Below are 15,320 nucleotides of genomic sequence, written 5' to 3'. Positions count from 1 at the left end.
TCCAGCTATATTCACCTTCAGGAAAGGCCTTAAAATGTACCTGGGATGGATCTGTGTATCAGATAAAGGATGCTCTCACAAGAGGCTGGGCTCAGTTATACATTATAATTAAATTCTCTCTGCCTGGGAGAACTTCTGAGGTATCATAGAGACACTGTAGCTCAAACTGACATGGTCTTAGGTTTTAATGTAAATCAACTAGGTATTTGTGAATTCATATAACTTCACTTGTTCTACCAGCAGCCACTGCTGCATGAAGTGAAACCCCAGGTCAAGGGAACAGTAAAGCATATTCTCCTCATGTGGCGGCTGGCAGTTTGGGCTTGCTGCTGCCAGGACTCTCTCCCTGGTTTTGCAGCCCTCAAGACAACTTGAGACCACTCAGTGGGGTGAGGCTAGTAGACAGAGGAACAAATGTAAAAATGAGAGTCTTTTATTGGAAGGTTATAAAATCATCCCAATCAAATACAAAATTTTGAATCAAAAAAGCAAATGCTGTGAAAGTCTTCCTTAGTGGAATGCAAACCAGGTCATCTTCCCCATGTAGCTCAGCTCTGCCTTGTGTCTTGACATTTACCAAGAAGCATGGCAGCAAGAGAGTCAAGCCCAAAGTTACAATAGCTGAGCAAGAGAACAGATGAACTTCAAGTCTTTTCCTTACCACTTACTCTAGGCTGCAGGCTGAGGAAGAGATATCAACCCAGGAGGCAGAGGAAGCAATGTAGCCTTGCTTGACTTTCCTACTCTAAGAACACTGGGTGAACATAAAGACTTGTCTCTGGTACACTAGCAGAGAAATGGGGGCCTGGAAAGTCAAATCCAGAGGTAAACATTTAACATTTTAGTAGGCTAAGTGTAAACATATGCTCTAGGAAAAAGATTGAAGAAACATCTAATAGCAAGTATTTTTCCCCTTACTGGGAAATTTGAGAAACTTTTTCACCAATTTGGGAAGTAAACTGAAGAAATGATGGTTTCTAGTATACTGGTTTCTATTTCTCTGTGTTGAATACATAGAAATTCGTGTCTTGAAAAAGCATGCAATAATGACAATGATGAGGACAATATAGTACATTTTGATTTGATTATTGCAAGGGTGAAACAATACTACCTCAAATATCTTTTAACCACTAGAAGTACCTGATGTAACCGGGTACATCTCTAATATAAAACATATGAGTGGTTTCTCTGTAAAATGTCAGTACATATATATAATGTGACACTGGAGGTGGCATGGCAATCAAGGGTATAATTGCTGTAATTACTGATGGAATTACTCATATTCCTCTATGCTACTTTTTCTAATTATCTTGGTTTAATGAAAATGTGTATTTTTGCAATGATCAGGATGTGGCCATCATTTGGCTTCCTGCCTGGGATGATGTACAGTGGCTGTCCCTTGAATGAACATAGAGCAGAGAGGTCACCAGTTGTTTGCAGGAAGAAGAGATTTCTGGAACACAACAGGCAATTTAAATGCATGTCATGAACATCCTGCAAAAACTCACAGATGGGCTTCATTGGAAGAAATATAACAGTAGGGGGGACATTATCTTAGAAGGAGTCCAATAGCCTTACAGTCTTCAGACTTTAATGAGAATGACTTGTAAAAATAGTACAAAGGTTTCATACTGTTTGTCCATTCTTATTCTAGTCTCTGACTCAAAAATGGATTCAAACAGCTCCATTTTTCCTGGTTTTGTTACACCTTTTATCACAAGAATGAGGTCTAAAAGATTGGTGCTTTAAACATTCTGAAAATTTACAAGACTTGAAAGAAGCCTACTGTCTCTCTTTTTCCTTCACGTATTTTAAATGCCTTAGAAACTTAATTGGCGGGCTATGCTGCTTATTTATTCATGAATCAGCCACCTGGGCAGAGGTTAAGCAGCTACCCATTGAACAAAGAATATATGGTCATTTAAAACATGTATCTAATATATTCAGCTTTTTCTAGGAGTAAAAAATACTTTGTAAATCCAGAATTATTGGTATCACAGCCACTTGGTATCACTAACCAGAAGCGCTGTAGTATTTACTTTATTAAATCTATGAAAACTTTATAGAAGGAAACAAATAAAATTGGGAAAATTATCTTGATTCCATCACTCAACAATTCTAAAGATCTGCTTTAGATCTTTTAGATTCTGGGCCTGTATTAGTTTCCTATTGCTGCTGTTAACCAATGACCACAATATTAGCGCTTGAAACAATACAAGTTCATCATTTTAGAGTCATGGAATTCAGAAGTCTAAAATGGGTCAATAGAGCTGCATGCCTTCTGACGTTCTAGGGAAGAAGTTGTTTCCTTGCTTTTTCCAGCCTCTAGAGGTGGCCCCATCCCTTCGCTCATGGCCCCATTACTCCAACCTCTGCATCTCCTCCAGCCATCCTGCCTCATGCTTACAATGACCCTTGTGATTGGACTGGGCCCATCCAGATAATCCAGGATAATCTCCCCATCTCAAGGTCATTGACTTAATCACACCTGCAAATTCCCTTTTGCCATATAAGGTAACATATTCACAGGTTCTAGGGGTTAGAATGGGGACATTTTGGGAAGCCCACTTTTCTGTCTACTACAAGGCCTCTTTTTTTCATTTTAAACTGGAGGCAGCAGAATCCTTTGCCTCCACTTTTTTTAAAGTCAAGAGCTTCTGAAGGGAAGGCAATTACTATTTTTATTAACTCGATTTTTAAACAGCCAAAAAAATGTCAGAAATTGCACGTTTAAGGTTCTGTTACAGAGCTAGCGTTTACTTATTTCAGTTTTCATTATTGCCTAGTCAATGTTACCAACATGAATATCAGCACCAAGAGGATATGCGCCCAGCTATGTGTTCCTAAATTAAATAAACTAAAAGCCACTATTCAGTGTAAATTATTACTTCCTACCTGCCTCCAGGTACTGACATAACCATTAGGTCCTTTTCCCTGACCATCCAAGCTTTTGACTCTTCTATCTCAGACCTTTTGAAATCCCTTATCTCTTTCTATGAGATCTTTTTGATTGTTTATAGATGCCCCACCAGGATAAGATGGAGTCCATGGCAATTCCAAACTTTCCCCTTTCTCATTGAATGCAGACTTAATAATAAACTGAGCAAAGTTAAGCCAGATATAAATGTTCTTTGGGGGCAGCCTCCATTATGTGCTTTTGTATCTTAGTGTATCTTTTTGTTTCCCTAAAAGGCATTCATACATGTATCGGGAATGAAATAAGGATATAAACTTCCACAATAGAAAAAGAATTCTTGAGTAGGAAGATAAACAAAAATACTGGATAAATATTCCTGGAGAGCTCCACACCAATCCAATGCACCAGTACCCCAGCAATTGGTCTCATCTACCCAATGAACATGTGGAAATTAAATATGTCTGCATAGATGACAGAGTAACTAACAGATAATGAGTAATCAATAGGGTCATCACCTAACTAGGCATCAGCTCAGATGAATTTATATAAATAAACAAATACAATATGACACAACACAACACAATACAATATATGGAGAGCATCCTGTGTGTCTTGTGTGTCCTATGTCAAACTGACAGGATCAGTGACAAATGATCTTGATTTTTAACATATTTTAAATGCCTTGGAAACTTAATTGGCAGGCTATATGCTTAATTTATTTGTTTTATCAACCTGCTAGTAAAATTAGATAAAAATTTAAGTAACATTCACTATAATCCAAACATTGTTTCAGTAAGTATAAATATTGTGCACATCCTTAAGGTTTAGTTCTATAAATTCATAAATTCATGAAGCATTTATTGAGTACCAAGCACTGGATTAGGTATAAAAAGATAATAATCCCTGCCCTCATGGAGGGCTAACATTTAGGTAAGGAATATAGACAATACACATGATCAATAAATAAGAGATATATTGGATAGTGTTATGTTCCAAGTGGAAAAATAAAGCAGGGAAGAGGATATGAACTCTTGAGGGTGTGAGGAGATTATATTTTGGACAGGGTACCCAAGGAAGGTCTCACTGAAACGGTGAGTTTTAGTTAAGATGGAATGGAAGTGAAACCAATTAGCCATGCAAATATCTGGAAAAAGAGCATTCCACACAAAGGGGATAGAAAGTTCAAAGGCCCTGGACTGCAGGTAGAAACAAGAAGGCTGGTGGTGGGGTGGAGAGAAAAAGATGGGAGCAGTAGTAATAAAATCAGAGGAAAAAAGAGGAGCAGATGCCATGGGGTGTGCAAGTCATGATTATGACTTTTTCTGAGTGAAACGCAAAGGCATTGAAGTATTCTAAATGGAGAGGTGACATAATCTGACCCATGCTCAACAGGGTCAGTCTGGCCTGGACATTGAAAATAAACTAAAAGAGGGTAAGGGCAGAATCAGGGAACCAGTCCAAAAGCTACTGCAATAATCCACAAATCATGGTGGCTTGAACCAGGGTGGTGTCAGTAGAGATTGTGACAAATGGTCAAATTCTGATAGAGGAGAGTCAAAAGGATTTGCTGAAAAACTAGATTTGGAGTGAGAGAGAGAGAGATGAGTCAGGGATTACTCTGAGGTTTTGGGCTGCACAACTGGAAAATTGGAATTGTCATAACTGAGATGGAAAAGACTGTAGGAAAAACTGATTTGAGAAGTCAAAGTGTATCTGTCACCAATTCCAGCCCATGTGCAGCAGAGCAGTGGGCTTCCCCACACATCACCAACCAATTCTGGAGACACTAGCTAGGTGTCCTATAATTTAACTCAGCTCTGACACTATCTACCTGAAGATAGCATTCGATTCCACAGGTTAAGGGCTCAATTCTACAGGAATCCCCCCACCCCAATTTCAGATGCCAAATGATACATGCCCAGCATCTGGCCCAGCCCTGACAATTACAGTGTATGTTATTAAATAATTGCTGAATAAGTGTTATCTTTACCGCTAATATCAGTAACACCGGTCAACTTGGAAAAGTTCTAATTCTTAATCACAGTAAAAAAATAAAGCCCAGGTTGTTAGCTGTGCTTCTGACAAACTGGCTATAAATCAGAGGTTTCCATGAGCCCCTCCTTCCTTGGGTTGGATTAATCTGCTAGAGCAGCTCACAGAACTGAGAGAAACATTTTACTCACTAGATCACCAGTTTATTACACAAGGATGTAATTTGGGAACAGCCAGATGGAAGAGATGCATGGGGCAATGTAGGGGAAAGAGTGAGGAGTTTCCATGCCATCTCTAGGTATGCCACTCTCCCCAAATCGTCACGTGTTCCCCAAGCCGGAAGCTCTTTGAACTCTTTCCTTTTGGGTTTTTAAGGAGGCTCCATTTCACAGGCTTAATTGATTAAATCATTGGCCATTGGCAAATGAACTCAGTCTTCAGTCCCTCTCCACTCCCTGGAAGTGGGGGGTGTGAGACTGAAAGTTCCAACCCGCACATAACAAAAGGCCTTTATCGCTTATCACTTAGGAAATTCCAAGGGTTTTAGGAACTCTGTGTCAGAAACGGGGACAAAAACCAAAGATCAAATATACATTTCTTATACTAAATCACTATACACAGGGGAAATTCAAGAGCCCAGTTTGGGATAGGTTTAGCTTGAAATGCCTATTAGACAGCCGATTAAAGACATTGAGAAGCCAGTTAAATATATGGCTTGGACAGATTCAGCTGTAGGTTGTCATCCACCTGGCTGGCAGGGAATCCAATCTGTCATTATCAGGGTAATTTCCCTCTCCATTGGATATTAGGATCATAGGTTTACATTACGCTGGAAACCAGGAAGGGACCTGGTCCTTAGACCATGGGGATTCCAACATTGCAGTTATTTCTTTTCCTTCATGTTGCTGTCAAGAACTGGTACTGTAGTCATTGCCCATAGACTTGTTCACAGAGACATACAGATGACCTTCAGGCCACAATGCAAGTGTCCAGTCATTAAGAACACAGGCTCAGAACAACATATTCAAATCCACTTACTTTTTGACCTGAGCAAGTTATTTAACTTGTCTGTGCTTCATATCTGTAAAATCATTAGAGTACACCAGTACCAGAATCTACCACAAAAGATTACTGTGAGCATTAAATTTGTTAACAATCATACAGCACCCTACTGTCTGCAGAGCGGTCCTTGGCAATTGTGCAATAAAGAGCCATCATTCCCCTTGTTAACATTGCAAGAATCTGCTGCAGTCCCCACCCAAGATGTGGTATATATGTGTGGTTACAACCTCCAAGCCAGCTTTTAGTCTCAGGGACTTTCAACATTCCTCACCCCATCACCTTTAAGGTTGGCCACTTTTGCCTGTCCATTGTAAAGCTTTCCTACCTACCTCCTTCTCACAGATTCTGAAGCAAAAATTTCTCTAGAGTGAGAGAAGGGAAATTGGGGGCTTTCAAAAGGTCTTTCCTGAGATTTTTTTTCCACGGAGTAAGAATGGGAAAAGAAGACACTATTACTAGTTAATGTTTTTTTAAAAAAACCAAAAACCTCATCATTTATACTATGACTATGAACACCCTTAAGTATGTCCTTCTCTTTTACCACTCTGTGTTCAGGTTTATATGTCTACTCAGTCTGTTAGTTTGCTTGATTACAACATGATGAGAAAACATGAAGTTCAGGAAAGTTCAGGTGTAGATTAGCCCTCACCCAACAGAAAAGTATCTTTGGATTAAATGACTGCACATAAAATCTAGCACCCAAATTTGAAACCTCTAAGTCTTTCTTTTTAGTGCTCCTTTACCCTGTCACAAGTTGTCTTCTTCAAGTGAATAGATGGAAATGATTTGTATTTAGCCCATTAATTGTTTAAATATAAACAAGTGCTTCAGAACTTTCTATAGTATGTAAGTACAGAATAACGCTTCTGGTATATTTCCAGTTAAAAAGTTAATGGTTCTCATTGCACCAGAATGTATTGTACTAATTAAACAATCTTACCAAACCCAAACATTTAATCAGTTCACCTCATTTATCTACTATATGAGAAAGTAAATATCCTTATATGTTTTTTTAACCTTATGTTCAAGATCTGATGTTAGAAATCTTTACTCATCAACAAGGGTGTCCTTTTCTTTCTCATAAGTAAAATTTACTTCAAAAATACTCTCAAAAGATAGCTATTCATTTTAGTTGAAAAGCAATGGATCTTTAAATTTAAAAATCCTTCACTAAGCTTCCTCCAAAGCAAAGTTTCTTATAGTACTCAACCAACTTGTGAAATACTTTGGTTTTATATAAGCTTTCACTGATTCCAGGCAACAGGATTTTGACAAACAAGTTTAGCACTGAAACCAAGAGTTGCAATTCAGTAGAAAGAAGTTCTCTTTTTTCATTTTAATAACATTTCTGCACAAATTCCAAAACGAGAGGGTCCCTGTTATTCTGGGTACAATGCTCATTACTCATGTCTGCTGGGGCATTATTGGATGTATACTTTGGAATAAAGGGGGCTTTACAATGTCTAATATGATGTCCTTTGCAATCTGTTATTAGGCTGTGCATTGCCTTGCCAGTTAATCATCCCATTATAGATTCTAAAATCTGACAACGCAGAGGGATTGAAATACAGTGTGCTACAAGATTAGAAATAGCTATATGAAAACAAAGTAAGGATAACAAATGCTGTAGATTGGTACATAAAATAAAGGCTTTGAAAAATGTTTGTTCTGGAGATCTCTCAATAGTTTAACCATAAAAGAAACAAGGGCAACAAACAAGCAGGGAGACCAGAGAGTCATGGACTTGACCACAGGAGAGGAATAAAATAAAACCAGCAGTTTGTACACGATTTTTTGGAAGCTATCCAACATAATCAAAAATCAAATTAATACATACATCAACTCTCTATTTATCTGCCCTGTCACTTGAGAGCAGAAGAGGCCGATGCGTTTCATCAGTCATCCCAAGAACTGCACAGCACCAATAATCTCACCATTTGTTTATGTGTTATGGTTGGTCCCTTTGCTTCTGTGTACTTTGCTGCCATCTCCAGGAAACTGTGATGACAAGAACAGCCCAAAACTAGAAGGTTGTTACAGCCCTAGAAAAAAAGTCTTGGGATTTTCCAAAGTGATTGTCTGTATTTGAAAGCACCTTTAATAGAAAAACCTTTGGAAATTCAAAATATTTGCAGCTATCAATGGTTATTAGGTCACAGATACAATATATATTGGTTATTAGTAAATAAAAGTCACACTTTAAAACGAGTTTCATTAGCCAAATGCCAAATTCAGAAGAAATCCCATTAAAATAACATCTAATTCCCATACTATTAAAGATAATAGAAAAATACTTCATCATGAATTTCTTTATTGCTATAACAGACAGAAGAATTAATGGCAACTTGGTCTGCATTGACTGTATTGAATTACTATAAATTCAAATCCTTTTTTAGTGAACAAGTTCTCTAAAGGAGACAGTGCACACTGAAATTCCATTTGCTACTGACCATAAAAGAGGGTAACAAAAAAGCTGAAGGCAGAAATTTGCAGATTTCCTAGAAAACATTCTAAATCAGGGAGGTGGGGGAGCAGTGTTAAGGATTTTATATTCGATAAACTTTTGCCTGTAGGGTGGTTACTGCCAGATAGGTCCCCTTGACTGGCATACAAAGAAAAGGAAAACAGTTCGTATAGCCCTCAGGGAAAGCTCAAGGTACTGCTCAGCCAGGAATAGGCAGCCAGTGCACTGAGGTTCAATTTCATGTATTACAAGGCACAGTGTCTGTTCACAATGTCAGTGTAGGAAACACTAGGGATGTGACTAACTTGGGGAAGAGAGAGTGCCTGCTCTGACTTTAATTATTTATGTTTGGTCAAAATGTACAATATAATAATTGCACAGCTCTTTATTCTATAGATAACATCTGATGTCTGAACAATACATATCCACATATCCAGATAAAGTAATGGATATCTGACCAAGCTTTTCATCTTTTAACAAAAGACCATGATATTCTGGTAAAAAGTATATCCTCAATACCCAGTAGAAAAGAATAGACCTCTTGTATATATATTCAAGGAATTTTAACACATGGAGTCTAGGTAGTCCCTGCTCAAGATCAGAATTTATATCAACTTTTCCCCCTCCTGGATGGTAATAACTTTTACAGCAGGGATGGTGTCTTATTTATCTATAATCTTAGTTCCTAGCAAAATGTATGACACAACAGACCATCTTTAAATGCTTGTTGAACTGAACTGAATATAATAAATATGTCACTAAAGGGTTTTCTTTGATGATGGTTTATAAATTTTCTAAAATAACATTTCTAATCCTTGGGACAACTGTCATTATTTTGAAGCAAATTGCTACACCTTCGGAGGAAAGAAAGATAGCTCACAAGCAGACCTCTCTATGAAAACTAAGCTACAGTCAATGTGAAAATAAATGTGAGAGTAGTACAAGTTAATATTAATAGTTTTTCTAATCCCATTTTTTAAAAATATTGAAAAATGTCTAACAACTGACTCAATTTACTTGAAAAGAATAAGGGATAAAAAATAAACCATCATAAGAAAAATATCAACAGAGAGAGTGAGTCAGCCAATTAAAGATCCCTCTATAGAATAGAGGCCTTGACTCAGAAAACAAACCAGGGAGAATTAGGTAAAAGATGCCATTACCGCACATGCAATATACAATAGGTAACAGACAAATATGGGAGACAATAACTCCACTGTGCTCAGAATACTCAAAAGGGAGACCAATTAGAAGTTACCAGAAGACTTCATAACTTTTTTGAAGAATAAAAGACTGATGGCTCATAAATTTGAAAACTATACAAGCTTGGTTTGCCATAAACACCAAAGTCAAATTTACTTTATAAACAAAGTGGTCTGCACCACTCAAACAGACTAGGAAAATGAGCAATTCTTAAGGTCTGTACAATTTTTTCTGTCCATTATCTTTAGATTAGACCAAAGGAATGGATAAGGCAGTTCCCTTCACTATAAATTAGTCTAAAATGTAATCTGGTTCTTGGCTGTCATCTGCCCAGAGAACAGCTCTTCCAGCAAAGTTGCCAAGTGTACTGACTTCCGTAAATGGACCTATGTTGAATGAATGAAGGGGCTAGTCCTTGTCCTAGTCTGATAATTAGTCTCCATCCCCTTAAGCACACGACACAAAAAGAGGCAGAACCCCATAATTCTAATATACCAGCTGTCCTAATTATTATAGAAAGAAAATTGATAGCTTAATGTTGATTTTAGTACGCATGAGAAAATCAAACTTTTTAGTATATCAGTTGCATAACAGAACATGTTTACCAGCACTTTTACAAGTCTAAGCTATAAGAACGGGGTCACCTGTATAACAGTTGGACTCTAGCAGGTAGCACCATGGATAACGTCTCTGGCCAGATCAACAGTGAGGCTGATAGATCATAACCAAGTCCTTCCATACCCAGTCTCTGAGCTCATTGGTCCTGTTTCCCCATAGCCACTGGAGCAGGTTGCATCTTTTCTGCTAAGCTTGTTAGGAGGTGTCAGCTGGAGTCTTATGAGGGAAATTTGAACAGACAAAGCAGAAAGAGGTAGGAGTGAGTAGTCTCCACTAAGTAATCTTTGAAGGTCTAGATACCCACAGACCTTTGGAATATATTTTCTCTGTAAACCATCTCGAAATCCATTTCCCACCTGTTCCTTTTGACTTATTCGAACCTCACCAGGATTCTCCTGATCCGGTCTTGAGTCACAAAATAATTAGTTGGATGCCTTCTTTATGTGTCTGTGGCACTCAGTGCTTACTTTTCAGTGACTTTTGTCACACTAAATTAAAATTACCTGTGTATTTTTGTACAATATTTCCCAACTGTTAGCTTTTTACAAGTGCCTTTCTCTATATATTTCATTCTGACCCCCAATCAGAACCCCACCTACTTGGGTGATACCTCTGAAGTTCATTAAAATTATAATGAACACCCACTTTGAAACCCATAACCTCTCAAATTTGCTCATATCTTAGATGGACAATTCATACTGGGTTGCCCAAATCCTAAAGTTGTTTCCATGCATCAAGTCTGGTTAGAAACCAAGAAATCCCAGTGAAGATAGCATGCCAAATAGAACTCAGATGCAATCATGAACATGTAGTAAATTAAACCTGTTATATAACATAGATCAAACTTTCAAAAATATGGATTATCATAGATCTTAATGGGAAGTTTGGAGGATAGCTGACGGTGCCAAAGATAAATATGAGTTCAGGAACATTGTCTCCTACAGTATGGCTGGTACAAGAGGAATTGTAAAGCAAAAATATGTCTGCCAGTTTTCCAGAAATTAATTCATTTAACTTTTTCTCCTGAATGAATCAATTTACAATGTTAGTAAACATTTATTTACTAACCTACAGTGTAGAAACGTTGTATTGGGTGTTGAGTAAGGATACACAATAAAAGCTGAAGCTTGTCCGTTCTTCTGCCTCAGTTATTGTGCTATTGATTCCTTCTAGAGAATCTTTAATTTCATTTATCGTGTTGTTCCTCATTGTCTGTTTGCTCTTTAGTTCTTCTAGGTCCTTGTTAAACATTTCTTGTATTTTCTCCATTCTATTTCGAAGATTTTGCATCATCTTTACTATCATTACTCTGAATTCTTTTTCAGGTAGACTGCCTATTTCCTCTTCATTTGTTTGGTCTGGTGGGTTTTAACCCTGCTCCTTCAACTGCTGTGTATTTCTCTGTCTTCTCATCTTGCTTAACTTACTGCGTTCGGGGTCTCCTTTTTGCAGGCTGCAGGTTTGTAGTTCCCATTGTTTTTGGTGTCTGCCCCTAGTGCGTAAGGTTGGTTCAGTGGGTTGTGTAGGCTTCCTGGTGGAGGAGACTGGTGCCTGTGTTCTGGTGGATGAGGCTGGATCTTAACTTTCTGGTGGGCAGGACCGTGTCTGGTGGTATGTTTTGGGATGTCTGTGAATTTATTATGATTTTAGGTAGTCTCTCTGATAATGGGTGGGGTTCTGTTCCTGTCTTGCTAGTTGTTTGGTATGGGGTGTCCAGCACTGTAGCTTGCTGGTCGTTGAGTGGAGCTGCGTCTTAGCACTGAGAGGGAGATCTCTGGGAGAGCTTTCACCGTTTGATATTACGTGGGGCTGAGAGGTCTCTGGTAGCCCAATGTCCTGAACTCGGCTCTCCCATTTAAGAGGCTCAGGCCTGACACCTGGCTGGAGCACCAAGACCCTGTCAACCACACAGCTCAGAAGAAAAGTGAGAAAAAAAATTAACTAATTAAATTATTAAAATAAAAATTATTAAAAATAAGAAAACAAAAAAGTAATAAAAAGAAGAAGAAACAAAGAAACAAAGAAAGGAGAGAGCAACCAAACCAATAAACAAGTCTACCAATGATAACAAACGCTAAAATGTATACTAAAAACAAACAAACAAACAAACAAACAAACAAAAAAAACGATAGACAGAACCCTAGGATAAATGGTAAAAGCAAAGCTATACAGACAAAATCACACAAAGAAGCATACACATACACACTCACAAAAAGAGAAAAAGGAAAAAATATATACATATAAGAAAAAAAAAGGAAGAGGGCAACCAAATAAATAAACAAATCTACCAATGATAATAAACTCTAAATACTAAACTAAGATAAACATAAAACCAGAAACAAATTATATGCAGAAAGCAAACCCCAAGTCTACAGTTGCTCCCGAAGTCCACAGCCTCAATTTTGGGATGATCCGTTATTTATTCAGGTATTCCACAGATGCAGGGTATATCAAGTTGATTGTGGAAATTTAATCTGCTGCTCCTGAGGCTGCTGGGAGAGATTTCCCTTTCTCTTCTTTGTTTGCACAGCTCCCGGGGTTCAGCTTTGGATTTGGCCCCGCCACTGCGTGTAGGTCGCCTGAAGGCATCTGTTCCCCACCCAGACAGGATGGGGTTAAAAGAGCAGCTGATTCGGGGGCTCTGGCTCACTCAGGCTGGGGGACGGGAGAGGTATGGAGTGCGGGGCAAGCCTGCAGCGGCAGAGGCCAGCATGATGTTGCAACAGCCTGAGGTGCACCATGTGTTCTCCCGGGGAAGTTGTCCCTGGATCGTGGGACCCTGGCAGTGGCGGGCTGCACAGGCTCCCAGGGGGGTGTGGAGAGTGAATTGTGCTTGCACACAGGCTTCTTGGTGGCTGCAGCAGCAGCCTTAGTGTTTCATGCCCGTCTCTGGTGTCCACGCTGATAGCCGCAGTTCATGCCCATCTCTGGAGCTCGTTTAGGCGGTGCTCTGAATCCCCTCTCCTCATGCACCCTGAAACAATGGTCTCTTGCCTCTTAGGCAGGTCCAGATTTTTTCCCATACTCCCTCCTTGCTAGCTGTGGTGCACTAGCCCCCTTCAGGCTGTGTTCACGCAGCCAACACCAGTCCTCTCCCTGGATCTGACCTCAAAGCCTGAGCCTCAGCTCCCAGCCTCCCGCCCACCCTGGTGGGTGAGCAGACAAGCATCTCAGGCTGGTGAGTGCTGGTCGGCACCAATCCTCTGTGTGGGAATCTCTCCACTTTGCCCTCTGCACCCCTGTTACTGTGCTCTCCTCCGTGGCTCCAAAGCTTCCTGCCCGCCCACCCCCTGTCTCTGCCAGTGAAGGGGCTTCCTAGTGTGTGGAAACTTTTCCTCCTTCACAGCTCCCTCCCAGAGGTGCAGGTCCCATCCCTATTCTTTTGCCTCTGTTTTTTCTTTTTTCTTTTGCTCTACCCAGGTATGTGGGGAGTTTCTTGCCTTTGGGGAAGTCTGAGGTCTTCTGCCAACGTTCAGTAGGTGTTCTGTATGAGTTGTTCCACATGTAGATGTATTTTTGATGTATTTGTGGGGAGAAAGGTGATCTCCATGTCTTATTCCTCTTCAATCTTGAAGGTACTCCTCCTGGATCCTTTGTGTTTCCAGCATCTTGTACATTGCAGACATTGTAGAAATGTGGGATGAATAGAAGGATGGGTGAACAAATAAATAAAATAATAAACAAACACAATGTGACCCATTTGTTTAAGTTAACTATGACTAAAACAGCAATGATTTATTATTTCTTAGGAATCTATGGGCTGGCTAGGCAGATTTTTTGCTGGTCTTGCCTTGGCTTATTCATTCAGCTGTATTTAGCTGCAGGATCAGCAGGCATAAAAGATCCAAGATAGCCATATTCAGATGTCTGGTAGTGGGTATCGGCTGTCAACTGGGATGCCATAGTCCTCCTTCACATGGCCTCTCATCTTCTAATAAGTTACACAGATTTTCTTACATGGCAGACTCCAGGCAGCATTCCATGGTTGAAGATAAAAGCTGCAAGGTCTCTTGAGTCTTAAGCTTTGAAACTCACAGAGCATTACTTCTGCCACATATGCCAGTCAAAAAAAGACACAAAACCAACCAACCCAGGTTCAAGGGATGGTGAAATGCACTCCACTTCTGGAAGAGAGGAGCTGCAAAGAATTTGTTCTACAGTCTACCATCTGGTCACAATTACTTACATTCCCTACATATGCAAAATTACCCCCTCTCAAGACCCCAAAAAAGTCTCATCCAATCACAGCATTTCAAAATCCAATATCTAGAATTTGTACCCATATTTAATTTACCACCTATCCATGCACCATGAGACCAGCAACTTTTAAAAAAAGCTGCAAGAACTTTAGTCCTATTAGTATTCAACCTCCTAGACTCCATCACCTCACCCTTCCTTTGCACCACTTCTTCCTAAATCGATACAGTATTTCTCCAAACCCTGACCTCTTGCTTTGTCTCTCACTTTTTCCCACACATTTGCCTCTCCTGTCAGTTGATATAATGTGTCTAGCATAACCCTGGGAATCCTCTCAGAAATGTATTGCTCTCTCTGGTGTTATCCTGTTTCCATGTCTCTTGGTAACTAACCCACCCCAACTACCCATGTAGCTGGGGGTGGGGGATCAGACATAATGGAGAGATTAAATTAATCTTTTGAAATATTTCTAAAGTTGCTTAGAAAATCAAAGCAGTTGAATTGTTCTTATCACTTCAGTAATGATTTGCAGTTTAACACTTCAGTGCTTCATTCACTTGTCTATAAAATAGAATAAAATATTTCCCTAGGGCTGTACCTTGCCTCCCACCTATTTACAATTTGTTACTGGGAAAATTTCCAAAGATATTGCTTCATATTTTATTTTTCCATCTCATGGAAAAGCTATAGTGTTTTAATGTTATCAACATTTTAATTGCCAAGTTTAATTATATAGTATAATCATCTTCTGAACTACACCTCAAAATAGTTTGATCAAGCAGAACTGATTTCATTAAATTTGACAGAACTCACAATTAGCTTTCTAGAGAATAACTTCTATTTAAAAAATTGCTATTCATGTTCCAA

This window comes from Mesoplodon densirostris, chromosome 1 (assembly GCF_025265405.1).
Source record: "Mesoplodon densirostris isolate mMesDen1 chromosome 1, mMesDen1 primary haplotype, whole genome shotgun sequence".
In the NCBI taxonomy this organism is placed as follows: domain Eukaryota; kingdom Metazoa; phylum Chordata; class Mammalia; order Artiodactyla; family Ziphiidae; genus Mesoplodon; species Mesoplodon densirostris.
The sequence above is the reverse complement of the archived record's forward strand: the minus strand, read 5'-3'. Positions refer to the sequence as shown.